Raw genomic sequence first — 27,323 nt, 5'->3', positions numbered from 1 at the left:
TCTCTCTCTCTCTCTCTCTCTCTCTCTCTCTCTCTCTCTCTCTCTCTCTGTTGCTATGGTCTCCTACACTTTCTCTCTGCTATTCCATCCTTTGCCAATTTCTAGCTGGTCAGGTTGACAATAGTCTCACTCTCATGAGAAGAAGTACAGTGTTTAATACTGAAAAGCCCAATATGATCATTCCTTTTCATTTTTCTACTCTTGTAAAGTGAAGTGTATATGGAATAGTCCTACCACCATTAAAGACTGAGCTAAAACAAAATCAGAGTTGAAAAATGAAGCCAAAAAGGTAGGAGTGAGGCGGGAAGAAGAAAGGGAAAGGAAATGACAAGACTTGAAAGAATGTTACCTATGGCTTCTCTTCCCATCCTCAGCCCCAACTCCTATTCTCAGCCTCATTCCTTCCATCTTCAGCCTCATTCCTTCCCATCCTCTACCTCATAATTCCTATCCTTAAGCTGAAAGTTCACTTAAAAAAACGTGTGCCCTTTTATCAATTTGATGTTTTTTATCTATTCATTTCTTCTCTGACTTTAAAAGAAAATGTTATGATATATAAAGCAAAGAATCAGCTATTCCAAGTGAAGAAAGAGTAGATGAGGTAATAAGATCCTCCTGTCAAACATGGTCACCTCTACTGAAGCGTTCTGAAGTTGGGCAGACTTCTTCTGCCAGGAAAGGACCCTGTTCTCTTAGTTCACCGGAGACACACACAGTGAGATCTGCATATTTTAATTCTTATTTCAGTTAAAAACAATAATGGAAACCATGCAATAAGAAGGATTTTTAATGTCGTTGGCTTACAAACAGATAATTCTACCAATGAGCTAATATAGAGGTCAAGAAGCTATCTCCTTCTTGTGTCAGGACAGACTAAAATTATATTATTTCAGGTTCAATACAAACACGGACATAAGCCTGTTCCCTGGTCTACACTCACCTAGACTGCTGTTTTGGTGATAGAAAACCACTGAGTTTAGGAAAGCTCTGTAAAAGTATCTTCACTAGATCAGAAGATGGGAGCATGCAGTAGCGCAGCTGAGGATCAAAGTGGGAGAAAACAAAACAAAAACGAATTTCAGTTTCAGTCAGGTCAAGACGGGATAAAATTCACATCTGGAATGGTGTCTTTATTTGCATTCCTGAGTTTCAAGGGAAGCGTTTCATTCTCCAAATTCCAGTTGTTTAAAGAAAAAAATCTCCAAGGAATAAACTCATAGGTAAAGTTGGCACTCTGAGTGACAGGGTAACAGGAATGTAAAACATTCCTCAAGGAAATGTTTCCTCAAGGAAATGAGCTTAAAACTCTGAATTGTGATCAACCATTCAGATGGAAAGGAAACAAACAGGAGGAAAACAGTTTCCCATCTGCCCCTCGGCTTCCACGCTTGTTTATCAAAATCTATTTTTTGAAAAACTGTATGAAATGCCAAATATTCTCTCCAGATGCAGTAGATAGCCTTAGTGTGCACCTGCCACCCAGCTCATAGAGAATATCATGGCCCTCAGGAACCTCTTGACCACAATTTGCATTTCCTAGTGACACTGTATTAAGGTCTTTTTAAAAATAGCTCTCTCAGCAAGAGCACCAATTTCTATTCAGCAGGATGGAAAAGGAGAAGAAAGAGCTATTGCCTGGCATCGTAGTCAAGTCACTTATTCAACATCATGTGGGATCAAGTACATAAAATGGAATCTAAGTCCCAAAATATCTTTTACCATTACGAAATCCAATCCATAAGAGGAAGGACCTTGTTAAATCTCAGAAGATTCTAGGTGTCATAAAGCTCTGAATCTGTGTCCACCTTGGCCCTAAGAAAGGAAGTATCTTAGTCAGAGTAGTTCCAATTATGCTGCTGATCTATTTCATCTATCAATCTCTGTTATAAAAAAAGTAACAAAGCATAAAGATGATAGGTTGGTTCATATCTTGTTCTTTGGTGTTAGAAATACTTGAAAATGTCCTTACTTATTGCTGTTCTGGAAGAGCAAAAGGTTGTGTCTTTGGTTTCTTACAGAGGTAGGCTGAACAAGAAATCTCATGTCACAAAATGGAGCAAAAGGATGAAGTAACTTGATTTTATGTCTGTCCCTAGCTTTCTTTCTGAAAAATTTCATTCCATTTGTTTTTAGAAATACATTGGTACCTGAGACATTTTAGCTATGAACCATCTGCACTTACAGAATCTGCAAACAGGCTGGTCAAATGCAGGCTCCTTCCTAAGTGTTCCCATTATAAGCATATTTCTTGGGCTTTAGTCTTCAGCTCATCTTTGACTTCTCCATATGGCCTTGATGTAGACTTATGGTCATAATGGGTACATTAGACAACGGAAGGGCTATTTTGCTCCACGAGTCCTGCAGCGACCACAGACTGCAGCATTCACTATGGCTGCTTCCTTTCTGGCTTTAGATATCCTGCGTTCTCCACAGCAGGGCAAAGCCTGCCATTCACTACTTACTTGTCATCCCAAGCTGAGGTTTTCAATACCCTCAATGGATCTGGCAAAGCCCACTGGCACTATCCCCACTTTAAGAAGGCCTCATTCTTAAGGGAAAATGAAGTTGCTTCAAAATGCGAACATAATTGCCCAGTCAAAATCTTTCCAGCAATTAAATGCATGTGAAGAGTATGTGGATGTAGATCTCCTTTGTGGGAATCCACAATTCTGGATAATTTTTTGGGCTAGAGTATGCCAAATGTAGCTTGGAGTACTTTCCCCCCCGTCTTTTTGTTTTAGAATGGGTGTTTGAGAAAAGCTTTTTAAATATGAGGCATTCACATAGGGCTAGGCGCTTATGATGCTTAAACCAAATGCAGGAAGGGCAATTTAGGGCAAAAGGAAGAGCCTCCTACTATCTTCATTTTCATCTTCAAATATCTCCTCTAATAAAGCAACAAAGAAAGAACACCAAGCTGAAGATGATGCAATATTCATTTGCCAACCAACACCCAGTTTGGCTTGCACCGAGGAAGCTGGGCAGCACCTGGGGAACTTAGATTCAGTGTTTGGTGTTCACACATCCATTTATAAATCAGTCATTGTGTTAGCACAGCCCCAGACAAGTTTAGAATGGGCTTGTCAGAGGATTTGCAGGGTCTACATCAGTTCCTAGTGTACTTTATGTAAGTCAGTACATTCCATCAGCGAACCAATTCCAATTCTTAGGTCTTCATCTCTGGGGCATTATTTGAAGAGTGGCGTGATGGCAGGAGGGTTAAGTACATTTGACTACGGTGGAATGTAGACAGTGTAAGCGTCTTGAAGGTGGGATGTGTGCATTGTGTGCACACACTGAACACACCCACAATACTCACATACAAACACACATGCTTATGTACAAATTTGAGTGTACATACACACACACACACACTCAGACACATACATACTTGTACACAGGAGCAGGCACATATACACACCCAGTCACACCCACAAGCAAACACACACCCCTTCACAGATGAACACATACTCACACACCAACACACAAATACCCCCCTTCCCCACAGAGCCATGTGGTAATTAAAATCACGACTATAGTCATGTGACTAATGAAGAGTAATAACATTGCCAACGTGTCCAGTATTTCCCTGACATGGAAACTTGGCTATGTATACATTTTTCAGGGCAATAAATCCTGTTTGAATTGAAATATACGTTTTATTGCCAAATAAAAAAAATAAGAGAAATATAGGATTTAAAAGAAAGAAATGGAGACTCTATATAACCAAATGTTAATGCCTTAATATTTTGTTGTGGGTAAATTGTAATGAATTTGTAATATCAAGAAAGTAGCTTGTGATTTCACACTTAAAAATGACAAGTTGAATAGTAGCAACCCTTCTCAAAAGAGACAGAAATTTTAATTTAATCACCAGATATGAATTTACTATGTGTACTATTTTATGTATGGAGATTAAAGCTATGACCTCATGTACACATTAAGTCTTCTCTCTAATGCTGGAGAATGCTTTTATTGCTAGCCCTACAGTGAGATTAATATCGAAAGTAGTGAGTGTGTGCACTGATTAGCACATGAACAGAAACATCTTAGAAGATTCAATTGGTTTTTTTCTACAGTGTCTCCCAAAGACTCATGTGCTAAGCTTCTATCCTTAGGCTGGGGTATGAGGTGATGCTGTGGACCCTTGGGAAATATGGGAGGCTTAAATAGTTACTACTACTCTATTATTATTATTATTATTATTATTATTTTGTCATTATTATTATTGTTGTTTTGTATTGTTTTTCAAGACAAGGTTTCTCTGTGTAGACCTGGCAGTCCTGAAACTCTATAGACCAGGCTGGACTCAAACTCAAGAATCTACCTGTCTATGCCTCCTGAATGCTAGGATTCAAGGAATATGCCATCACACCCAGCTTGGTATTAGTTTATTTAATGAGTGTTTGTGTGTGTGTGTGTGTGTGTAGTACATATGTGTATATGTCTGGTGTGTGTGTGTTTGTGGTGTGTGTGTATGTGTGTGGTGTGTGTGTATATGTGTGGTGTGAATATGGTTATGTATATATGTGTATGGTTCTGTATATACCTGTGGAATGTATGTGTGGTCTCTGTGTGTTTATATGTAGTGTATTTGTGTGTGTATGGTGTACGTGTGGTATATGCAGGTGTATGTGGTATGTGGTGTGTGTGTATGTGTGTGTAGTGAGGTATGTGATATGTATTTGTGTACAATATATGTGTGTATCTGGAGTATGTTAGTGTGTGTGTTGTGAATGTGTGTGTTGTATATTTGTATGTGTGTGTGGTGTGGTGTGTGCGTGTGTCATGGTGAGAGGAAACCTTGCAGGACTGATTAGTGTCTTTCTGTTTTGAGGATCTACAGATTGAACTCAGGATCTCAGGGTAGGTGGTAAGTGCCTTTGTCTGCTGGACCATCTCACCAGCTGCCAGTGAAAGGCACTTGGTGCTTGCTTTCAAAGGGGATTGTGGAACTACAGTTCTATTTCATCCTGTCCCTGGCTTTTGGTTTATGATATGAATGTGAGATTTACTGCTGGCTCCATGTCATTTCTATCTGTGCTCTCACTGAAGGTCAGGAGTCATGCTGTTCCCAGTTTTAGACTGGAAGTCCTGGAGGATCAGGTAAGTAAGTTTCAAATTTTAAACTTTAAATTTTTTAATTGTTTGTAAATTATGTTAATTATATATAGAAATGTTTATAAAATAATTTTATAAATAAAATTATTTATTAGGAGTATTGTACTAAAATTCTTAAGCCTCAGGACACATAAGAACACTTAGTTTGTAACTTAATGTAAAAAACCCTTATGTCTTATAAAGATTGGGAATTTTGTGAAAAATAGACATAGTTCAAGTTTATAACTATTTTTAATTTGTATTTGACGTGTATGGATGTTTTGCCCCTCCCTCCCTCCTTCCCTCCCTCCCTCCCTCCCCCCCTCTCTTTTCTGTCTGTGTAGCATTTGCATTTGTGGTGCTGCCACCGGGGGTCAGAAGAGTGTCATATCCCCTGGACATAGAGGTAGGAACGACTGAGAGACACTATGTGAATTCTGTGAACTGGACTGGGGTCCTCTGCAAGAGCAGCCAATGCTTCTAATCACTAAGACTTCTCTCCAGCACCTAAATAACTCTTTCCTTGAAGTGAATACTGGATACTTTGTTGTCATAATGTGAAGGTGACTAGTGATTCACACACAACTCATTAAATAAGAAGTTAGTTTTAACACTAAATACAGATGCTTCTATTTTTTTCCCATTAGGTTTTTATAAGGAATTTTATACTCTTATTTGTTTTATATACATAGTTTTGAAGATTTCCCTCCTAAATGTAAGAGGTAGGAACGAGAGTGCTGACTAAGCCGTTAAGGAAGCTTGTGGCTCTTCTGGAGGGCCTGAGTTTCCTTTCCAGTCCTCACAAGAGGCAGCTTACTATCTCCTGGAACACCAGTTCCGAGGGACACAACTCCCTGTCCTGCTATGTCCTATGCTCATACCTATGAATAAAAATCAATCTTTAGAAATTAAGGTAAGAAATTCTACACAAATGAAAGTGATGAACTGATACTCACTCTTAGCGTCTTTAAGACTGAAAACACAAGTGTTATCTGGATTTACAGCACCGTTAGACGTTAGATGACTGCTGTCTTCAAAGAGAGTTTTTTCAAAGACCACCCAGAAATGCAACTCACTGGGGAGGCAACTTCGGCTTCCTTAGGAAGGAAAGCCTAGTGGGACATATTCCTGGGTTCAGCACAATTTCATACCACTTTCCATTGAATGTCAAGCAAGCATAGTTTTAAATTCTCAAAGTATTCTGCTCTTTTCTTTGTTTTGTCCATATGCTGCCCTAAGGGGGAAAAAGCCATCTAGAATCTCTAGATACATTTTTCAGAAGTTTTGTTTCATAATCAAAGCTTTGAAAACTCCAAAGGAAGAAAAATGTGCCACCCACAGAGATCATAGAGGCTGGATCCACAGGTGTGGAAGCAGGACTTTTGTAGTGGGGTGCATTTCTAGATTAGGAAGAGTCAATGTTATTCAAAGTGGAATATGCAAGCAGTGGAATTCTCATCAGCTGTTTCCATGGGATAAACATCTGTCAAAAGCAAGTAAAAGTCTGTTTTAAAAATGATTGAGGAACACATTGGGCAGTAGAGTCAGTAGAAAACCATGTAATTTACATTTACAGCCTTTTAATTCTGGGCTCATATGTTTTATTGTAACATTTTAAGGTTTATTAATACAAGTTTTTCTATGTAGAAAGTGATATTATACTCTTCACAAAAGGTCATTTTTCATCCTGACTTATGATACTGTCTATCTCCAGTTACTTATTTTTTTATAGAAAACAATGCTCTAATTGGGGTGTTGGTAATGAGGTTGGAAACTATTTATGAAAGAATTTATGAGATATTCTTAAATATACAACACTATTAATTATGAAGCATATTCTTCAAATACTGTCAAGACTATATTATTAAAATACAATGTGTTTTAATTATCACAATTGTGTTACATACATATACAATTCAGAGAAATTGAATTGTACAAATAAAGAAAAATAGAACTATGAAAATGTATTATGTATGCTCTGCTTCTGATCAAGACTGTTAAGACTTATCCTACTGCTCAAAACATCTTCTAAGAAAAGGAAAGAGTTTTTTCTTTTGTTTTGTTTTTATTTTTGTTTTTAAAGCAAAAAAACAAAAACAGTGGCTCTTCAGAAATTGAGTATCCAAAAAAGAAAAAGTAAAAAAAGAAAAACTACATTCTAACTGACACGTAACAAGGGAGGCAAAGCCTATGTTAATCCATGTGGCTGCCCAAAGAGAGTTACCATACAGAGGAGGAAGGGAAACCAGCTCAGAACTGGACAGATTAGAGTGTAGTGGATGATGCAGGAATCTGGGGATCTATGGACTATAGAGCAGCAGTAGAGATTGACGGAGTAGAAGAGTGGTTGGTACCCAGAGGGAAGGAATGTGTTTACAGAGGTCACCCTAGGATGCTCTGATGGGGACTGAACAGGGCTCTATATGAGCCACTTACTCCATTTCCTGGATACCTTGGCTGCTCAGTACTTGCTTTCAGCAGCCACAAACTCAGTTTAGTGTTTGAAGTGCTCTCTTTAAGAGCAGGGCAGGGCTGGAGAGATGGCTCAGAAGTTAAGAGCACTGACTGCTCTTCCAGAGGTCCTGAGTTCAACTCCCAGCAACCACATGGTGGCTCACAACCATCTGTAATGGGATCCAATGCCCTCTTCTGGTGTGTCTGAAGACAGCTACAGTATATATATATATATATATATATTAGAAAGAGCAGAGCAGCAGTAATACTACGGTTAAATGTAGCTTTGATGCTACCTACCATGAACTGAAAAAAACCACGAGATCCAACTTAACTACATCTTTGAATATTACCAGTAATTTTTGCATGAATAAAGATCCATAACTAAACAAGGTAAGATTCACAATTTATGACAATGGGTAGAATGTTTGTAAGTGAATAATTAGGAAAAGTGTCAAAATTATCAGCGGCAAATCAAAAGCCTGTTTCAGAAATGACACATGAGTAGTAGATAAGATCATTAAAGTCATATTATGTCTATTTCACAAATGTAGACAGTAGAGAAAGTATTAAACATGATATAAAGATCACAGGATAGACATTTACAAAGGACCTCGATAAAATATTTAAATATGAGAATTACATTTTCTGAGATGAAATTTTTCCTGAGATTAATCGCAGGTTAAACAAGTCAGGATAAAAGATTAATGAAGTGGAACCTTACATCCGAAATGACCTAAGACACTGAAACTGAAGTACACAAGACAAGGGAAATGGAGAACTCTGCTCTGAGACACCAAGTGGTTGGATGAATCTGTAACTATTATTTCAAAGGAGAAGGGCTAGGAGAGGCAAGAAGATTTCTGGATGAAAAATAAAACATGCATAAAAACAATCGTCATTGAGGAAAAATATAAACACATATATTCAAGGAGCCTAGGAAATCCAAAATACTGTAAAAATTTAAACACAGGACAAATTAATTGAAACTTTAAAAAGAAAAAAAAACTCTGAAGAGAAAATATGCAGAAAACGATAAAGATGACATAATTTTATAAAGGAGCAGAGATGAAGGCAGATTTCTTGCCTGAAACAAGGAAGATGAAAGTGGAGAGTTTGTTTTTCTTAAGCCAGTAAAAGAAAATAATTGCCAATCTGGAATTCTTTGGCAGGCACATAAACAACCCATTCAAAATGAAGACCACATTAAGACAGTGTCAGGGATGCAAGTCAACCATTCAATGGCTGACACTTCAATAGGTGTTATGACATGGTCATTGTCTAAGGGAAATAGACCTAATGTAACCTGGACTGATGGAAGCTGTGAGGAAACTGAGTACGGTAACTACATGGTGAAGTCTTTTATCATCTTATGCAAATCTTTAAAATAATGATTGATGTATGCCCACAAATTATCAAGGCATGGCAGTGTTTATAACACATTTAAAACTAAATCTTATGATGATGCATGCAACCAGGTCAAGCAAACCCTTCTCATTTTAAGATTCATATAGTTCACATAAGAAGCATTATATTGTCTGGAAGCCAACTAACTGTGAGTTGTATGCTGTAAGTCCAAATGTCACAATATGGAATAATAATATAAAAATAATACATCAAAAGGGATATAACATTTAAATGGTGCTAAGGTTATTCTGAAGGAAGACCGGAGCTATCTGGGTAAATGAGGAAAGAACACGAAGGTACATAAAGAATAGCAGCATAGAGGATTCACATCCAGCCCTATTAATGCATACATTAATTAAACGTTAGTTGAACAAAAGTGCCAGTAAAAGTTCAGAGACTGTCACATTGAATTTGAAGAAAAGGCTAAGAAATATGTCCATGTAATATTTAAAAACACAAATAAGTAACGGTAAATAGTTAGAAAGTATATATCACATTAACAACAGTTTTCAGGAAGCTAGAGGGGTTACATTGAAATCAAACAGAACATTTCAGAAGAAAACCTATGAAAGTGGGTAATTTACTTATAAGGAAGTTCAAGACACAGAAAGTCAGAGCTGGGAAACTGTAAGCAGGGTTTAAGATGTTTCCTTATCAATAAATAATTGAGTACACAGAGAAAATCTAGTGAATATGCAGAAAATGTGAGCACTGCAAGTCACTTTCCATAATTAACTTGTACAAAGCATTCTAGAAAACATTGATAAAATACATGATCTTTTCAATATGTTCTAGGCCGTAAAACAAAAGTAATGTAAAAGAATTCAAATCATACAAAGTATATTGATGGATCACAGAACTGTGTTTAAGATAAATAAAAAGGATACACTTTGTTGGGCTCCTCGTATCTCTTCCCCATCCAGGCCAGCGGTGCCTGGAAGGTGTGACCGCCCAGCCAATCCACACGTGACCATTTGTGGCCTGTGAGGTCTCCACAGACCAGTCAAGGTGCTCTGCCACCCCCATGCAGCTCACTCTGTTCACTCGTTCCACTCAACTCTCTTCCCTGAGAGGGTGTTTTGTCCAATGCGGTGCATGTCCTTCCCATCTGCTGGGTGCACTCTGTTGGGCCCCATTTTAACCCTGGTTTAGGCCTTGAGGACAAACCTGAGTCTGGCTAAGACCTGTCTTAGTCACTTCTGTACTGGAATGACTCAACAGGACCTGTTTAGCCCTGCCTCTGCTCAGCTGTTGCTGATGTAGAGCTTTGCCATTGGCCCTGTCAGTCACCCCATACCTTCTGTCACCCTTCCCTATCCCCTAAGTCATCTCACCCCTTCAAAACCCCTCCTCCCTATGCTCCAAGTTTATATAAACGAGAAGTTGTTACATTAAAGTGGAGTTCCTGCTTTGACAAGACTCCTCTGGGTGTGTTTATTTGGGCCACCAACATTCACCATCAGTTCCAGAGAGATCCTGTGGTACTGGGACTTCTCTCTCCTCACGCCTGGACCTGCTAGCTTTAAGGAGCCTACAATACTTAGAATATCCACAGTTTGGAGGATTTAAAGAATACAAATTAAAAAAAAACAAAAACAAAAGAAAAAGAAAAACAAAACTCCAGTGTCAATGAATGGACTTAAAAGGTTCCCCAGAGGACTAGAGCCACTACAAAGTCCCCTTCAATTACTGGAGGTCAGGCCTCTATCCCCGCCTTCCCAAGATTAGAATCGCCACAGCCCTTCTATACTTAGAGAAGGGAAGAGATGTCAGGGGCAGCCCTACTTACACACTGAAGGCCTAAAATCAGCCATAGGCCTAAAATCAGCAATTGGCCTGTCATACACGTATACTAACATCAAGTCTTGGGTCTCTGTGGAAAACATTGAAACAGATGGCTATAAGCTATTGTAACCAGGCAGCTTTTGTGGAAATTTACCAGCCTGAGTAGTCATAGACCTTGTAAATAGGTAGCCTTGGCAGATAATACCAACTTAGATAAGGACAAGTGAATCATAGGCAGAGTCATAGTGACCTCTTCCCTGAACCTTCACCCAGCCGATACCTGTGGGACTGTAAAATCCTGGGTGTTCGGCCACGCCCCCCAAACCGAGACCTAGCATAAAGCCCTAAGTCACGAGACTAACAGGTCTCTGCCTCAAAATTTACGTGTTACCTGAAGCCCCGCCCACTTCCAATATATAAACAAACACCTTCTGACATGTTTCGGGAAAGCTCCACACCACCCAAACCTGCCATCTGTTAATAAATCAACGTATCTTAAATCTCCACATGTCTCGTGAATTCTGGATTCGTGTAAGTCAAGACTCCCTCGTGCCCCTGTCCGCGTGGGGCAAGGGAGGGACTCTAGCTAGCCGGCTCCTGTCCTGTATCCCCCAATGCTGTGCCAGCTCGCAGGGCAGGGGAATGAGAAGCCTTTCTCTCTGTGGTCTGCTCTGTCCAGCTCGACTGAACAGCATGCCCCGGGACGTCCCCACCCACTCTTGTTGTGCTCGAGCCCGTGACCAGCACCCGGGTGGTGCCCGACAGATACCCTGTTCTGAAAGATATCTGTACTCCCCCTGAACACCCACGATCCGGTGTCATCCCCTTCCCCACATCCTGCCTTTTTGTGTTTATAACCCCTGCATGAATAAGTAAAAATTATGATTTGATTTATAAAAAAAAAGGTTCCCCAGAGCTCCGTGGCATGTGAGCACATGCCTGCAATCCCAGCACTGGGTGGGGGTGTGAGCTTGGTAGGTGTGTCTCTGGAGCTATGGGCCTGTAGGACTAGCCATGGCCATTAGTTTCAGGCTCAGTGGGAAAGTTTGCATCAACAAATCAGAAGATAGAGTGCCTGAGCTCCCAATGTTTATCTGTCAGTGACTTAAAGAGACCACTGTCAGATATCCTATACAAAAATAAACTGCCCAAGGGGATGGCTCATCAGGTAAAGAGTTTCTGGGCAAGCCTGGTTAGTGATAGCCTGGAACTCTGGAAAAGGTGGAAAGAGAGAAGACAGTCCACCAAATTTGTCTGAACTGCACACGAATACTGTGGTGCCTGCACACACACACACACGCACACACGCACGCACGCATGCACGCACGCACACACACATACACACCACAGACACATCCATGTGCATACAAATAGTACTAATAAATAAAATCTTAAGGAGAATAAACTTCTCAATGATTGTTTATTTTCTATTTTTTTTAACTTAGAATATCTTCAGATTGCACTTTTAAAACGGATGTGAGAGTCTGAAGATGCATTTAGAATTTTTCCTGGCTATGGTTAGGGCCACCTAGCAGCTGGAAGCAGACAGAAGAGGGCTGCCACCACATATGTCTCCACCCAGGACCTTCCTCAGACAAGGCTCCTAGACACTCCTCCGCCTTGAAGACTGCTTTGAGAGAAAGCAGGCTGGGCAGGAAAGTCAGACTGGGATAAGGTCACATCAATGCGCTGGCTCGTGGCCTTATCAAGGTGGAAAGAAAAGTTCCTTTTCTAAGTGATAGTTTGTGCTACTCATTGTGTCTGGAGTCTTTTCACTATGGCGAGAACTTAATGACGTCCTTCCATGCCCAAGAGCTGATTTCTCAATGCGTGATGATCATCTTGTTTAGATTTTGTAGTTCTACAGTCTCTGACATTTGGGAAATCATTATTATTTCTTTAAAAATGTTTCTGCTCCATCTACCATGTTTTTCTTTTGAGAAGCCAATGTCTACATGCCTCGTGTTTTAATCCCTCCTACAGTTTGTTGTGTCTTTCATGAATTCCCTCACATAAGTAATTCTAGCTATGTTTGTTCAGACTTATTTTTCCAGTTTTCTTATCATTGCCTTAATATGTATAAAATTATGGACTGAATTTGTAACTTTAGTTGTTACTCATTTTACAGCTTTAGACTTTTCAAGTCATCTTATTTATGTTTTTTTTAATCTTGTATTGTGATACTTATTTTATTAAACATATCACATAAAGCCCTTATCTAATAACTGTAATATTTAGATTTTCTATGGGTCTATTTCTATATTCTATTTTGGTAGCTTGACTTTTGATCATTTAATCATGCCCCTTAGGAGGGTGTGTGATTATAGATGAGGCTTGGAAAAAAACCAACAGCCAGGTCACTGAGAACTTTCAAACTGTAATAAGTTATTTGTTCCCAATTTTCTTTACAGTAGAAAGATGCTGTTGAGATTTAAGTGTGAAACTATCATATTTACATTTTATAAAGATTTCTCTTACTGTGACATGAAAGAATGAATTAGAACCAAGAATGGAGACACTGAACCCAATGGATAAGGTTTGCAGAAATTTAACCAGAAGGATGTGAGTTGCAGGGTGAAATTTATGCTGGTGGAGACAGAAGAAGTGTGCACACTGGGAGATGGTTAAGGGACAGAACCAACAGGGTGATTCTCAAGCTTAGCAACCGAGTGGAGGTAAAATGGCACTTTTTACTAACGGGGCTAGAGTGAGGATGTCAGATTCAGGAAGAATGAAAGAGTTCCATTGGACTTGATGAGTTAGAGATGTATGAGTTTTGTTAGCAAAGACAGTTAGATTCTCCAACAGAAAAATCTGAGAAGATTTTAACACCTGAGGGTTGTCAACCAATGGGTGAAAGAGGTGTGATTTATGGAATCAATGGATGTACACGAAGACTGTAAAGAGTGAGGGCAAACTGTCTGAGTAGAGGCCATTAGAAAACAGATAGTCTATAAATAATTAAGTCAAGTGGGTGTCACACTTAGGAGAGAATAATAGTGGTCTTGTGGAATTAAATTTTTATGAGACTCAATTGTTGCATAAAATAGCAAGCTTTTCTGCTGACTCCCTCTCTGGCTTCTTGAAGTCTCACCAAATTGTCTCTTTTTCCATATACTCTTGGCTCTCCCATTCCATCCACTGGGAGGTCCTTAGCAGATCTGGACAGAAATCAGTACTGCCGTCTTGCATCCTGAGACCTGTGAATTAATATGTTTTCTTTCTTTCCAAGGTCAAGCTTCTGTGGGGCTGTGGAAATCCTGGGATATTCAGCCATGCGCCCAGAATCCAGAGACCAAACAAACAGCCTCCATGAGGTCTCTGCCTCAAGATTTACCTATTACCTAAAAGCCCTGTCCCTCTCCCGCTTCCAATATAAGCAAACCCCTTCTGTCATTTTTTGGGAGAGCACGCCATCTTTTAGACTCATCGCCATGTCAATAAATCTCCATGTGTCTCTTGAAATCCTGGACTCATTGTGTAAGTGGAAAATCCGAGTGGCAGGGCGGGGGTGGGGGGTTGGGGGTGGGAAGAGAAGCCTTTTCCGCCTGCTCTTGTGCTCTCTGTGCTCTAGCGGGCCCGGGGACGCTTTCTCCTGACAACAGTGGCCCATTTACCGCCTTCGTGGGGCCCCTGGCACACGTCGTGTCCCACGTGCCTGGCATCCTTGTTCTCGGGACCCTGTGGTCACCAGCAGCGTGTGGGCTGCCCAAGTGTGTGGGCGAGACTGAACCATCAACAGAGAGTGCTGAGAGCCGCAGTTCTCGGACGCCCCCCACCCTGCCTGCTCCGCGCCTGTGCCACTGCCCGGGACCCCCGGGCACGAGCCTTGATCTGCAAGCTTCTAATATTTTTGTTACAGCAACAGGAAAAGCCGAAAACGTTGGTTCTGAAGGAAAGGAATTTCATTAGTTGATGCCGCAGAAATGACGGGGGCCTTGGTGGTCGGGGCTGTGGGGAGTGTCAGCATTTCCAAGATTCTCTTGTCATCTGGTTTCCAGTGGCCTTTCTGTCAATAGAATGACAGTGGAAGGAAGAGAGATTCCCCATCCCCCTTTTTTTTGTATTTTCAAACAAAAATTCAAGCATGATTAAATTCTAATAAAAAGGGATGATCGAAGTCTGAAACATTGAAGATACAAGGGAAGGAAGTCAAATCAACAGAAAGTTCTCTGAGAAGACTAGAAGAAATAAATTGCACTGCTCAGGAAACAACTTCTTATCCACTTAAGATCAAACAGATCTTCAAAAATTTGTTATTATAATTGATGGAAACATATAGGGGTAGAGTCCAAGGGCTCGTTTTGATATGAAGGTGTGGGAGGTCTTCCTTTACGTGGATACCATTTTCAGCATGAGTCAAATGGAGAATTGGGCATCTGCACTTTGAGCTTAAGGAAAAAGATATCCACTTTTTTTGGAAAAGAATTTGTAAAGAAATCCGATCGGTCTGTTTCACAGCATCATCAGGAATCATCCCGATTCCATGAAGCTGCATAGCTTAAACTACTTCAGGATGAGTTACCATTTTATTGGCATAGTTTTAAGGAGGTGGATGGACAAACTGTGGTGAGAATAATTTGTCTGGCGGATCCCTTTGCAGGCAATAGGCCAAGGATGCAAAGGGTGCTGGTGAACAAGACTAACAATGCAGAAGGAAGGACGGTGCGGGAGGGAATGCGCTGAGGGCTGGCGAAGTCTGAGTGCTGGCTTCAGTCACCCTATGAACCAGTAGTTGAGAAGTCTGAATTTTCTCGCCTAAGTGGTTGAAACTATGATCATTTTAAACTTATATATAAGTACAATACCTTCTGGTATATTTTTTTGTTTACATTTCTTTTTGTTTCAAAGGTGTTATCTTGATTTAGGATATGAATGAGGGCTGGTTAAAAAATGAAGTAAGGAGATCAATTCTGAAGTTATTAAGTGCACGAAACTATGCAAATCCATGTCAAAAGTCAACTAGCCCGAAGATTAAAGAAAATACAAGGAAATTCATCCATTCTCTATAAATTCATGCAGAACTGAATGATTTTTAACTTAGTGATTATCTTAAAAATGATAAAAGGATTATCTTAAAAAGACAAAGTCAGAAAGTATTTGAGCTATGGTCTTGGAACTTTCTTGGTTCTGTAGTTCATGCATTTGGGGAAAAAATAAAACTTATTAGTCGCAGATGAGACAGTATTGATCAACCAAGTTATTAACCATTTGTTGTACTGGGAAATCCCTACAAGAACCACAAGGTGGCAGCAAAACAGCAAAAAAGTCAACAAGGGAGACCTGCTTTTCCAGATCTGTGCTGTTAGAACATTTGGGTTTCTACTTCTTGTACCTCATATAATTTTATGACTGTATCATCTTCCTATGGTCATTCTGTCATATAATTATTTCTGACTTGAAAAAACTGGAAATGTGAGCACGAATTAATACACACTCAAGGCTCATGACAGCATAGTTAAATCTTTTCTATAAAATTATGTCATAATATGTTAGAATTTGACAATTTTATTTGGATCAAGTATTTGTTTGTTTGAGAAAGTGTGTTGTTATGTAGTCCAGGGTTACCTTGAACTCACTATCTTCCTACACCAGCTATCCTAAGACCAGGGGGTAATAAGCATAGGCTACCATGCCTGTTTATTTATTTTCAATACAATATTCTCATTAGCAAAAACAGTTTAGTTATGGAGAGCTGGTTATCTAAGCATTAGCTTAGCATATTCAATGCTTTTATTCACAGAAATAGACACACACACACACACACACACACATGAAACACAAACACATTCAGTAACTTTAGAAAGCGTTCAGAAGCATCATGAAAGGATTTATGTGTGATAACTTCTAGCTACTCCCAATGAAGGTAGGGATGACAGCTTTAGTCAGGAAAAAAAAACCCAGAACATTCAGTTAAATTTGAATTTCAGATGCACAAGATATTTTTTGTTTAATATAAGAAGTATGTGCCATACAATTTTTGGACATGCTTATGTTAAAATTGTTCAATTATTCATTGTAGTTTATTTGGTAATTCATTTGGGTAAATAACTGGAAAGAAATACAACTTGTTGAGAAGACAAGAGAAATTAAGCACTATGGACTCTAAATTTGACTTAAAATTTAGAAGTCTTGAGAATCTAGGAACTAGTGAATGGATTGCTGAGTGTCTGTGTCCTACACTCCATCGTGTGGGCAATTCATTCATATGTCAAGGTAAACATTGTGGGAATGGTTAATCAAATACTCTGGTGATTACCATCTGCGCCACACATGGACTGCTGATTTTTAAACAACAGAATGCAACACCATATATTTAAAGTTAACTAAGTATTGGACGACATTGAACGAATAGCTACAATGCAGGCATTCTGAGGTCTCACTCAGACTTATCATTATGACAATCTGTCATTAGAACATCAAGGCTTGGAAATGCCACTTTAATTTCATTTAATTCAGCAAACATGCCTGGCATCTTGTCTGTGCAGAGGGTTGATGACTTCGAGATGTGGGGATTGATGAAATGCTGCTATTACTGGTGTGTTTTTATAAAATCAAGGATCTGCTGTGGTGGAAGGGGGCACATCAGGCAGCCCATGCTGAGGCATCCCTCCCCTTATGTTTCAACCTTCTAGTACAGTATATAGTATATAGTATATAGTATATAGTATATAGTATATAGTATATAGTATATAGTATATAGTATATAGTATAGTATACAGTATATAAAGTATATAGTACTCTAGAATAGAGTTTATTTGGGGACAAGGGAAGGAGAGTTAAGAAGGGAGTAGAGGAAGAGAAAGAGAGAGGACAGAGAAGGACAGTGTTTGTGTGTGTGTGTGTGTGTGTGTGAGAGAGAGAGAGAGAGAGAGAGAGAGAGAGAGAGAGAGAGATTCAGAGACAGAAGAGGAGAGAGGCTGGCCAGGAATATGTGGAGAGGGGAGGGAAAAGAGGAGAGAGGGAGAAAGGGGATGGGTAGAGAAGGGGCAGAGTCAGACAGAGTCAGAGAGGCCAAACAGTCCCTTTTATAGCAAGCCAGGCCTACCAGGCTGTTGCTAGGTAACTGTCGGGAGGAGCCTAGAAGGAATGCCAGCAATTGCCCAGCTTTAGGAACATTTACAGTGGATAAGATAAAAGCGAAGGCTGAAAGGATGCATCCAGGTTGTGAATCAGCAGTGGTAGGCTTCCCTCGCATTTTTGAGGCCATGGGTTCAAACCTCAGAATCCAAACAAGTATGAAGCAGTCTGCACAGCTAGATGCTCTCTGCCAGTTTCCCCCTGGGGTTTAGCTTTCCCTTGTACCCTGAATGTGCTCTCCATTCTTTTAAATTATGTTTTCAAATTAACAATTTAATGTTAAAGTTTCAAAATCTCCATTTCCAGCCCGACATCCGCCCATGACGTACACGTTGATTCAGTTTGCTTACCCGCAGAGGTAGTTCATAAATTACACTCACATTTTCACCAAGAATATTTTATTGTCTTAGCACCAGCGTCCCTCCTCTGATAGTCATTACTCTTGAATCACTCCTAGAATTCTTTTCCTAACTCAGTCAGTGCGCCCTCTAGTGCATCCTCCACTGCACCCTGTAATGCTCACTCTCCTGCACCCTCTCCTGCATTCTCTCCTGCACCCTCTCCTGCATCCTCTCCTGCACCCTATACTGCATCCTCTCCTGCACCTTCTAAGGCAAAGGCCGCTGAACTGATTCCTTACTTCCAGCGTGTTTTCAGTTGTTTGCTTTCTTCTGTATTCTTTTTTCTTCCCCCTCCCCCTTTTTTTGATGATGGTGTTATATCTAACCCAGGGACTCTCACCTGTGAGGAAAGTGCTCTGCCACCAGCCTTCTATTCCCACACCCCACCCCACTCCCGTTTTATTTTTCAATTTAGGTATTTAGAGAGTTATTGAAGTTTAAACTTATTTTAAAATTTATTTAAAAATTGAATTTACTGCTATAATAATTATTTGAATCTGAGAAGATTTTAAGAATTTGTCAGTGATGGAAAAGAAGACCTATGAATACAAAGAGCCAGGGACCAGTTAGGATCAAGAGGGGGTTAGATACTGAAGGGTAGGTACTGCCAGTGTTGAGTCCTCCAGTGGGACTACTCAGTGTCAGATACTGTATCGCCCAGCTAGGTCAGCAGGTTTGCTACTCTAAGTTCTAGAAAGAAAGAGGAAGATGCCAGGTCCCCAAATCAGGACCATCGGCCTTAGAGAGCAGATGGCAGGCTCTCCTTAGCGTCCTGGTTCAGAACAGGGTCTTAGAGGGAACATCAAACTACAGTGGCATGCTCTAACAAGTTAAACAAACAAACAAACAAACAAACAAGTCTGTAACCTCAAGTGGAGAAGTGCCATCGCGACGCCATCTTCTGGCTTTGGCAGGCACTGCATAAATATGCAGACCTGCATGCAGGCAAAATTCATACACATAAACTTTTCAAAAAGTACTTAAGTTAATTCAAACACATAATAAAATATAACCATTATTATGTCTTGTGTTAATCAAGCCTAATTTTGTACAGGGAAGGCAGATTTTTTTTTACTGTGATATTTATTTATTTAATCACAGTATGTATTTCACACACAAAAAGACTTCACTCAGTATCAGTATGACACATTTTATAAACGAATTGTACCTAATCCTAAAACCTTGCAGATCTGAACGATGTTGGCTGTGACTTAAATTTTCAACATGATGGCTGCTTCTCCTGTGTGTACCTCTACCTATTTTCTTCTAGCTTCCTGACTCTGTGGACTTTATATTCTAAACCTTGAATATGCTATGTATACTACTCTCTCTTCTCCCTACAATTGGATCTTTAGGCTGTCATTGGAGGCCCAAACAGTAGAGCACAAATATCTTTGAGTGCTCAGTCACTCAGGGTCACACTCAAAGCTCTGCAGTGAAGGACAAGGGACATAATGGTAATGACAGAGTGATCAGGGATCCCTGGAAGAGGTAGAAAGGGGAGCTGATCTGGCTTAGCTCAAAGGATCCAGTGGTCAACAGGAGCCAGAGTTCTTTGAGGTCTTACAAACAGGCCTGGAGGGAGCTCTTACAAGGAGCATACAGTGTCAACTCCGAGATTGAAGACTCTGAAATTACCCCCTTTGGGGCAAGCAGGAGATGCCTCCAGATGCTTTAAATTCCTTTACTTAAAACAAAACATTTACTTTAAGAGATAAAGGGCTTGAAATGTAGAAGCAGAAGCGTGAAGAGAACTCATTCATTCTTAGATGTAGTGAAGAAGTCAATAAACTAGATAAAGCAACTGATCCCCTGGGAGTGGGAAAGTGTTTATCTCAACTGTCTACCAGGGGTTGGAAAGTTTGGATGCTTGCAAAGAAAGGAGACATAGGAGATGGGGAAAGGCAAATCCCACTTCTTTGGCAGATCTGAGTTGTGATTCATGACATGTGTCACCTGCCTTCTCTACTAATCTGAGAATGCCTTGCACTAATTACTGTATAGCACCTAGCATGAGACTTGCCTGGTGCAAACCGTAAGTACTAACTCTTCCTTGCAGTCTGAATTTTAGGGATAAACTAGAGAACAGCGCAGGTACACAGATGCAAGTTTGCATTTCCTGTTAGTCTGAACAACTTATTGTCAGAACTCTAGGCCTTCTGGGGTTCGGGGTGTCATGGCTATCTTCTTAGACCTAACTTTGTCTACACTACAGAGCACCACAGCCCAGCTAGTTGAAATGGAAATGACTTTTAAAGATACAGCTTCAAAACTGGTTCTTCGCCAGAAGGTATCTAGATCTTTTGGCTTGTTTCTATTACTCAAAATATACTTCAGGATTCTGTAATGCTTTAAGCCCAGTATCATCAATTTTCACATTCTGATTATTTTATAATGGATTTTTCCTAATGTAAAGTGTGGGGAAGAATTACAGTGTATACCATTGCTACAATGCCTGATATAGCTAGGGCTCAGTGACATTTTTCTGACTGGAAAGATGGATGCTTGAAAGAGGTGATCCTCAAAGCAAGAACAAGAAAGGGTCATGTGTATAGCATGAAGACTGAGATCTAAGAGCACTTACAAGATTGTAGAAATGATTTAATTCAGTTGGTGTTTCCAGGACTCAGAATTTAACAACCAACCAAAAAAACATTGAATTTGCTTCAGGATTCTAGAACTAGCAGGTAGAAGGGATGATTTTGTTACCCTGATGGATCAGAGTCAAACCTTTTTCTGATTTATTTTTATCCTATGGGCTTTTGTTTTATTTTATAAAGAGCCTCCTGGTCTAGCGATGTGCTTGCCTAGCATGAGTAAAAGCCAGAGATTAATTTCCAGTGTCATAGAGAGACAAAAGCAAGCAAGCAAACAATCAAGCAAACAAACGAACAGATCTTAAAAGAGGTTCGGTGTCATTTGGCATTCAAAAAACCTCCCAAAACAAACAAAAACAAAATGGAAAACCTTGGCTTTCTTTGGGAAACGTAGGTAAGAATCTTAATTCTACAACTCACCTTCCCAATCCCCTTGAGTGAGTTAAGGCATCACCCAGAATTCTGAACACACAAACCAGCCACATCATACCACATCAGAGTTGCTCCAAATTCCCTCATAGGATTGTCTGCCCAGCATCCTGAAGGCACCCGTAGACTTCAGAACTGTAACAGCTTTGTAATCCCTGATGGAACTTCTTCTACACTCAGGGCACCTGACTCTCACACTGAGTAAATAAAGGATATGGTGGCCAGATACAGTATTGACATTATTTTTGTCTTATGGATAAAGACTCATTGCTGGCAAGGGTAACACATCTCTCTTCTTTACATGAGTGAGGGCCCTGATTCTCTATTCACCTCTGTTCAACTTAGTTCCAGTTTGATGACATTCATGAAGGAGGACTTGGTGAGTGGGTGGTTTTGTCACTGTGTGGGTCCCAGGACCAAACAAGGAAAAACAGGAAACCCAAAGCCATAACTCCTAAACAGGAGGGTTCTTGTTTCATGATGGCAGGCCTGACTATGCATCTTAGCGGCTTAGCAGGTGACACAGTCATCAGATTTTTCTAATGAGGCACGAAACTTTTCAATTGGACTTTACAACTCATCTTTATTAATTTCCATCCACCATTAGGTTGTATATCTTGCACAGAATCTGTGGGAGTAGTGATTCATATATCTCTTAGGGAAAAGATGTTTCGAATTAGGAGTATACAGAATGAACTTCCAATGATAGCCTACTTTCTCTGTAAAACATTGTTTCTGCATACAAATACACTTGTCAAGGAAGGTTTTTCTGTCATGTGAACTTCACAAAAGCAAAGTCTCTGTTTTAAAATTTCATGTGACCAATAAGGATGGATAAACTTGTCCTCTATAGTAATTAATATCATAAAATATACCTTATACCTAAAAGCTACATTGGCTACCCTTGTCCATCTATTCAAAAACATAAAGATTATGCAGTAAAACACTGTGGTGTCTCTCTTAATCCTTTAAACTAGCAATTCCCTAACCAGACAGACTTAGTAACAACTAAATATACAAAAATGTGTTTCTATTTGAGAAACTAATTTAGGACAGTGTTCTTTCTACCTTTCCTTGAACTATATGATGATATCTCTTTACATTAGATGTGAGTTGTGTAATTAAACTATCTTCTCTATAAGACAAAAAGCTGACAGTTAATAAGCAAATGCAGCCCCTGGGAATTCAATAAACTGTTCAGAGAGGTCTTGACTTGTAATCTTCATAAAAATTTCACTTGTTTTGATTTTTATTCTTAGCATCCACTCCACAATCTGTCATTCAGTTAAGGGTAAAATGTATCAACCAAACAAATGGAATTGACACCCAAACCAGTGAATTTTTAGAGGCTGTTAAGAGAGCCTTCTATATACATCCACTAGGTGGCGATAAGGGACCATGCTTCACCCTAAATTTCAGTCCCGCCCATTCATACAGTAGATGAAGAGCTGTGTTATTAATTTATACCAACATACCCACGCTACATCTAATATTTGTTTAATCAGCTGTTTCCTCTAATCTTGCTCAGACAATATTGATTAAAATCTCCAGCATAGTCATATTCTGTTTTTTGCCTCTTTTCTTCCCCAAACATTTTGTTACTTTTTGAATGACAGGGTAAGTAAATTTAAATGACATAGGCTAAGTGATGTGGTTAGTAGTAATGACTGCAGGTAGTTGAGAAATTAATTGGAAGCAACAGAAGACTATGATGTAAAAAAAAATGTTTCCAAATTTGCCCTTGGCTGCTACTGGAATTTTAATTGGTGGGATACCATTAATCTTCAAACTGTAATCTGGAAAAATGTTCGTCTGGGATAAAAGGAAATGAAAACTGGTATTTTTTGAAGGGAATCATCTCCTGAATATGATCTGTGTTCATCTTTATGAAGATGAAGACAGTCCAATGTCTTTTTAAGGAAATACCAGTACTCCACACCCAAAACGCTGAAAGAGAGGACTGTTCTGAAAACTATCCACCATAAGGTATTTTTCTGTATACTCTGGATGTATTTATACTGGATGTGTTTCTTGCTCCCAAAGGAAGGAAAATGAACTGAAACCGCTAGGGACATAATGGATCGATTCTTCTCTGTGAAGGTTTCTTCAGCACTTCTAAATTAGTGTCAGTCATTCCTCTCAGAGACAGAGCCTTGTTGGAAGTAAATGGCTCACTTCATAAGAACACCATGTTCCCCCTCTCACAGAAAACCAGGGCCCACTGGGCTCTCCTGTTTGGAATACTGGTCTCTGGGTGGGTTCCTTCCATGGACCACTGGCCTTTTAAGATTGTTGGCTTGTTTCTGATCCTTCAATTAGCCTTCAGAAAATTTACTTATTATTTATTTTTTTCTATTTCTAAGCAATTTACGGTTTACTAAAGAAGCCACTAAAAGTAAAAAGGAACTAAAATAATTTCATCACTTAGCTGAGGCTTTTCATATATATTCATATATGATATTACATATCATATATGAACATATATCATATATACATATAATCGTACTAGTCAAGAGTCCTTTGACAAACATTCTGTTTTATTCAATATAATGAAAATATTCTCATTCAAATAGATAAATAAACAGATCTCTGATGATATATTTTCATTAGATAATAGTTCTTTCTACTTTATAGTATTAAAATGTGTATAAATTACTCAACACTTAGCGTACTGAAATAATCAAATAGAAATGGTTACCAGAAACTACATTTGGAATGAATAAATATTACATTTACTGGGAGATTAATTCACAGACTTTATTTCTTAATAACTATTAGGTTGTGAGCAGCCAGCCAGGATGTTTGATTTCATGACATCACACTGGACCACTTACGGGAACATTTTCCACCCTCAAACTCCCCAAATGTACTGGCTACTTTGTGTACTTTTCCAGTGATAAATGAAAATAAAACAACTTACTTTCAAATGAACAGACTGTATTACTTGGACACAACAGGCATATTCAACAGAAGAGAACAATTTAATCTAACCCTCGGAGTTTAGGTTTGTTTTCATTAATGAGTAGCTTCAAAATGCAAGTAACTCCTTTAGGCAACGTTTTAAAAAGTGTTCTTAACAGCTACAACTTGAAATATTTTTTAGGACACTGATATTGTCCATTGACATCATTCTCTGCAAAAAAAAATATGCATCATAATTATCCGTTCTTGATTTTAAAATTACCCAGAAAGACCTAGGCACACTATGACGTTTCAAGGGCTGTTAATCTAACAGGTATTAGCTATGACTGAAGTAACTTTCTTTTTCACATAAACCTATATATTCCCTAAGACAGAAGTCATAACTCTGGGGTGGACAGTCTCATTCCACAATTCATCCTCCACTCTAAAATACCCTTCTCTCATCTCGGCTGCTATAAAACTGCTTGTTGAAATACAGATGGAAAAGCCACCACTTGGAACCATGTGCCTCTCAGATTAATAGCAGCAGTTGCAAAAGCTAGGAAAACTTTAGTTAATTCTTTCTTCAAGTCTAGACTGAACCTGTTTATTGCAATGATATTTTACCTGACAATAAAGTTTAAAAAGTGGAGGTGCTATGTTAAATACTGAAGAAAATAATAAAATTTGTTTACCATGTACATACATCATATGTGCAAAGTTCTGAAATATATAAGACACTGAGATATATCTGAAAGAGGGGCAAACCCCACCAAAAAGAAATGATAGAAGTTTTACCTTGTCCTGAATTCCAGTTCAGAAGCTTCGAGTCCCTCTTAGCGGAGAGTTGGAGATGAAGTGAAGCTAATGCTTCTCCTGACCTTAAGTTTGTCTCCGGGCGAGTGCGGTGTGGGTGTGGGTATGGGTGTGTGTGTTCGAGCGCCTGTGTGCAGAATGTCTCTTTGTGGTGCTGGATGGCAGAGGTCCTGATCCGAGGATGAAGGAGGCACTTCTCACCAAGAGCAGAAGAAAAGCAAAGCGTCACCAGGAGACTTCTCCTCCCAGATCCTCTAATTACAACCTAACTGCACTCCATGCAAACTTCAGGGGGGAAGGGAGGGGCAGCTCTGTGCCCAGACCTTGTAAAACAGCAGTCTCTTAGATGACTCCCTCTGCTCAGATCCGGAGGATTCTTCTCTGGACTTCAGGAAAAGCAGCAGGCCCAACCACAAGCCCCCACCCACACCATACCTCCTCTTCTCTGTCTACTCAGGGGTATAGCCACAGGAGATGCTGTGAGGGAACTGTGGGATGAATTGTAGTCTCTACTGACTCCCCTACACAATTTGTCACCTTGTAGTTTTAGTATCCAAGCATGGAAGAGGTCTTTCCCCTACAGACAGGTAGGATAAACAAAGCACCAAACTTTTACCCAAATTGCTTGTTCTGCCCAAATTGTTGGCTGCTGGACTCAGTATCAATGTTGGATTAAATGTTTTTTAACGCACAACTGCTATTGTGTCCTTAGATGATAGTGCCTAAGAACCTGAGTTTATTTATAGAGCGAGGAATGCAAGGGGGAGTCTGGGTGGGTGGGGTTGGGTTATAGATCCACACTCAGGATTAGAACCAGATGTCACAGGACTAGGGCGCGCGCTCACATGCACACACACACACACACACACACACACACACACACACACTTAAAATAACTACTGGGGAAGATGCTGGAACACACGGGAAAACGCCTCCTGAACAAACAGACATTTATTTATAACGGGAGGCAGAGTATATAGGTCCATTGATTCCTGCCTTGAGTAGTCAAGGGGTTTGGAGAGGAAACGGCTTCGCATTTCAATAACAGAGCCACCTTTGATTGGGCCTAGGAAAGGCGGAAAAGAAAGAAAGAAAGTAACACATTGCAGGAAGCAAACGGCTGCTGAAGGGGGCTGGAGGAGGGAACAGATCTGGCATCTGGGCTGAGGACAAGCAAACGAGCTCTAGGGGCCCACAGGGGGGGAGGAGGAGACAGTCACCGCCTGAGAGCTTGCGTAGTGCGGTGGGCGCGGGCCTGGGCAGCATCCCAGGCACTCGGCAGTCCACTGTAGGTAGCCGGGGGAATCGCCAGAGAGAAGGCGGCTGGTCACTTTGGGGATCACAGCTTGGGAGCGGAGGGGCGGGGCTGGTGTAGGGACCAGGGACAGAGAGACTGGTGCCCCAGACTCTCAGCAGATAAGGCTAGTGAGGCAGGCTGGAAGAAGGGTGACTGGGGACTCCGGTCGGGTAGGTGACTGGTGGCAGAGGCTGAAGATCTGAGTCCTTTGGCTGGCGGAGAGCGGCGCTACTGTCTTAGAGATAAAGCTTAAGAGGCGCGCTGTGGTCGCGGCTTCCTCCACGACTCCACAGGGAGGCAGGGAAGGCAGGGAAGGCAGGGAATGAGGTGGTGGCAGCAGCGGTGGGGTAACCTTGCTAGCGGTGGAATATCTGTCCCGCCTTTTTTCTTGGTCTCAGAGTTCTTGCCTCCAGGAGTACCCTCTCCGTCACCCCTACCCCGTTTTGGGGTATTTAGGTGTATGTGGGATAGATTTTATTTATTTATTTCTCTATTTTATTTTTATTTTGTAAAGACAGTTAAATTTGACATAAAATACTTTAAAGGGAAGCCGTTATTCAACAGGCAACCACATACCTTCTTCCTTCCATCCCCAAATCTGGACAAAGTGCTTGCCTTCGTTTTATTCTGTTTCTCCAACCAGGGAAGAGGCTACAAGTTTTGCAGTTTGATGTCAATCATTTGGTGGTTCCTAAGACAGCTGGTATTTAAGGTCCCACATTAACTGCCAATAAAAATAAAGCATAACTCTGCTCTTTGGCTAACAGACTCTATGTGCAATTTCTTGAAAATGTTCAGGGTAGTAGGTATTTTAAAAAGCATAAAAGAATTAGATTTAAAAGTAAATATAGTACAATTTTTATATTAAAACACCATGCAGGTAAGGCTGGTGGTGAGTGGCCATGAAATTGTATAAAGACAGTTTAAAGACTACTCTTGCTCCTTCAGATTTAAAACGGAATTTCAAGTAGTTGCTTGGGAAGTAAATCAGATAGAATGGTTCAGGATGCTCTCTCTCTCTCTCTCTCTCTCTCTCTCTCTCTCTCTCTCTCTCTC

The 27,323-nt window shown here is 40.1% G+C and overlaps 1 protein-coding gene across 1 annotated transcript in view; it reads right to left on the bottom strand.

Annotated features, from left to right (window-relative positions):
* Hapln1 (hyaluronan and proteoglycan link protein 1) overlaps nt 1-25,226 on the bottom strand; it is a 61,249-nt gene extending 36,023 nt beyond the window's left edge. Inside the window, exon 1 of the mRNA XM_028760187.1 lies at nt 24,953-25,226. The gene's annotated coding sequence lies outside the window, so the exon portion shown is untranslated. The remainder of the gene's footprint in view (nt 1-24,952) is intronic.
* Nucleotides 25,227-27,323: the final 2,097 nt, after the last annotated feature.

This window comes from Grammomys surdaster, unplaced genomic scaffold (genome assembly GCF_004785775.1).
Source record: "Grammomys surdaster isolate TR1022 unplaced genomic scaffold, NIH_TR_1.0 126391, whole genome shotgun sequence".
Classification (NCBI taxonomy): Eukaryota; Metazoa; Chordata; class Mammalia; order Rodentia; family Muridae; genus Grammomys; species Grammomys surdaster.
The sequence above is the reverse complement of the archived record's forward strand: the minus strand, read 5'-3'. Positions and strand labels throughout refer to the sequence as shown.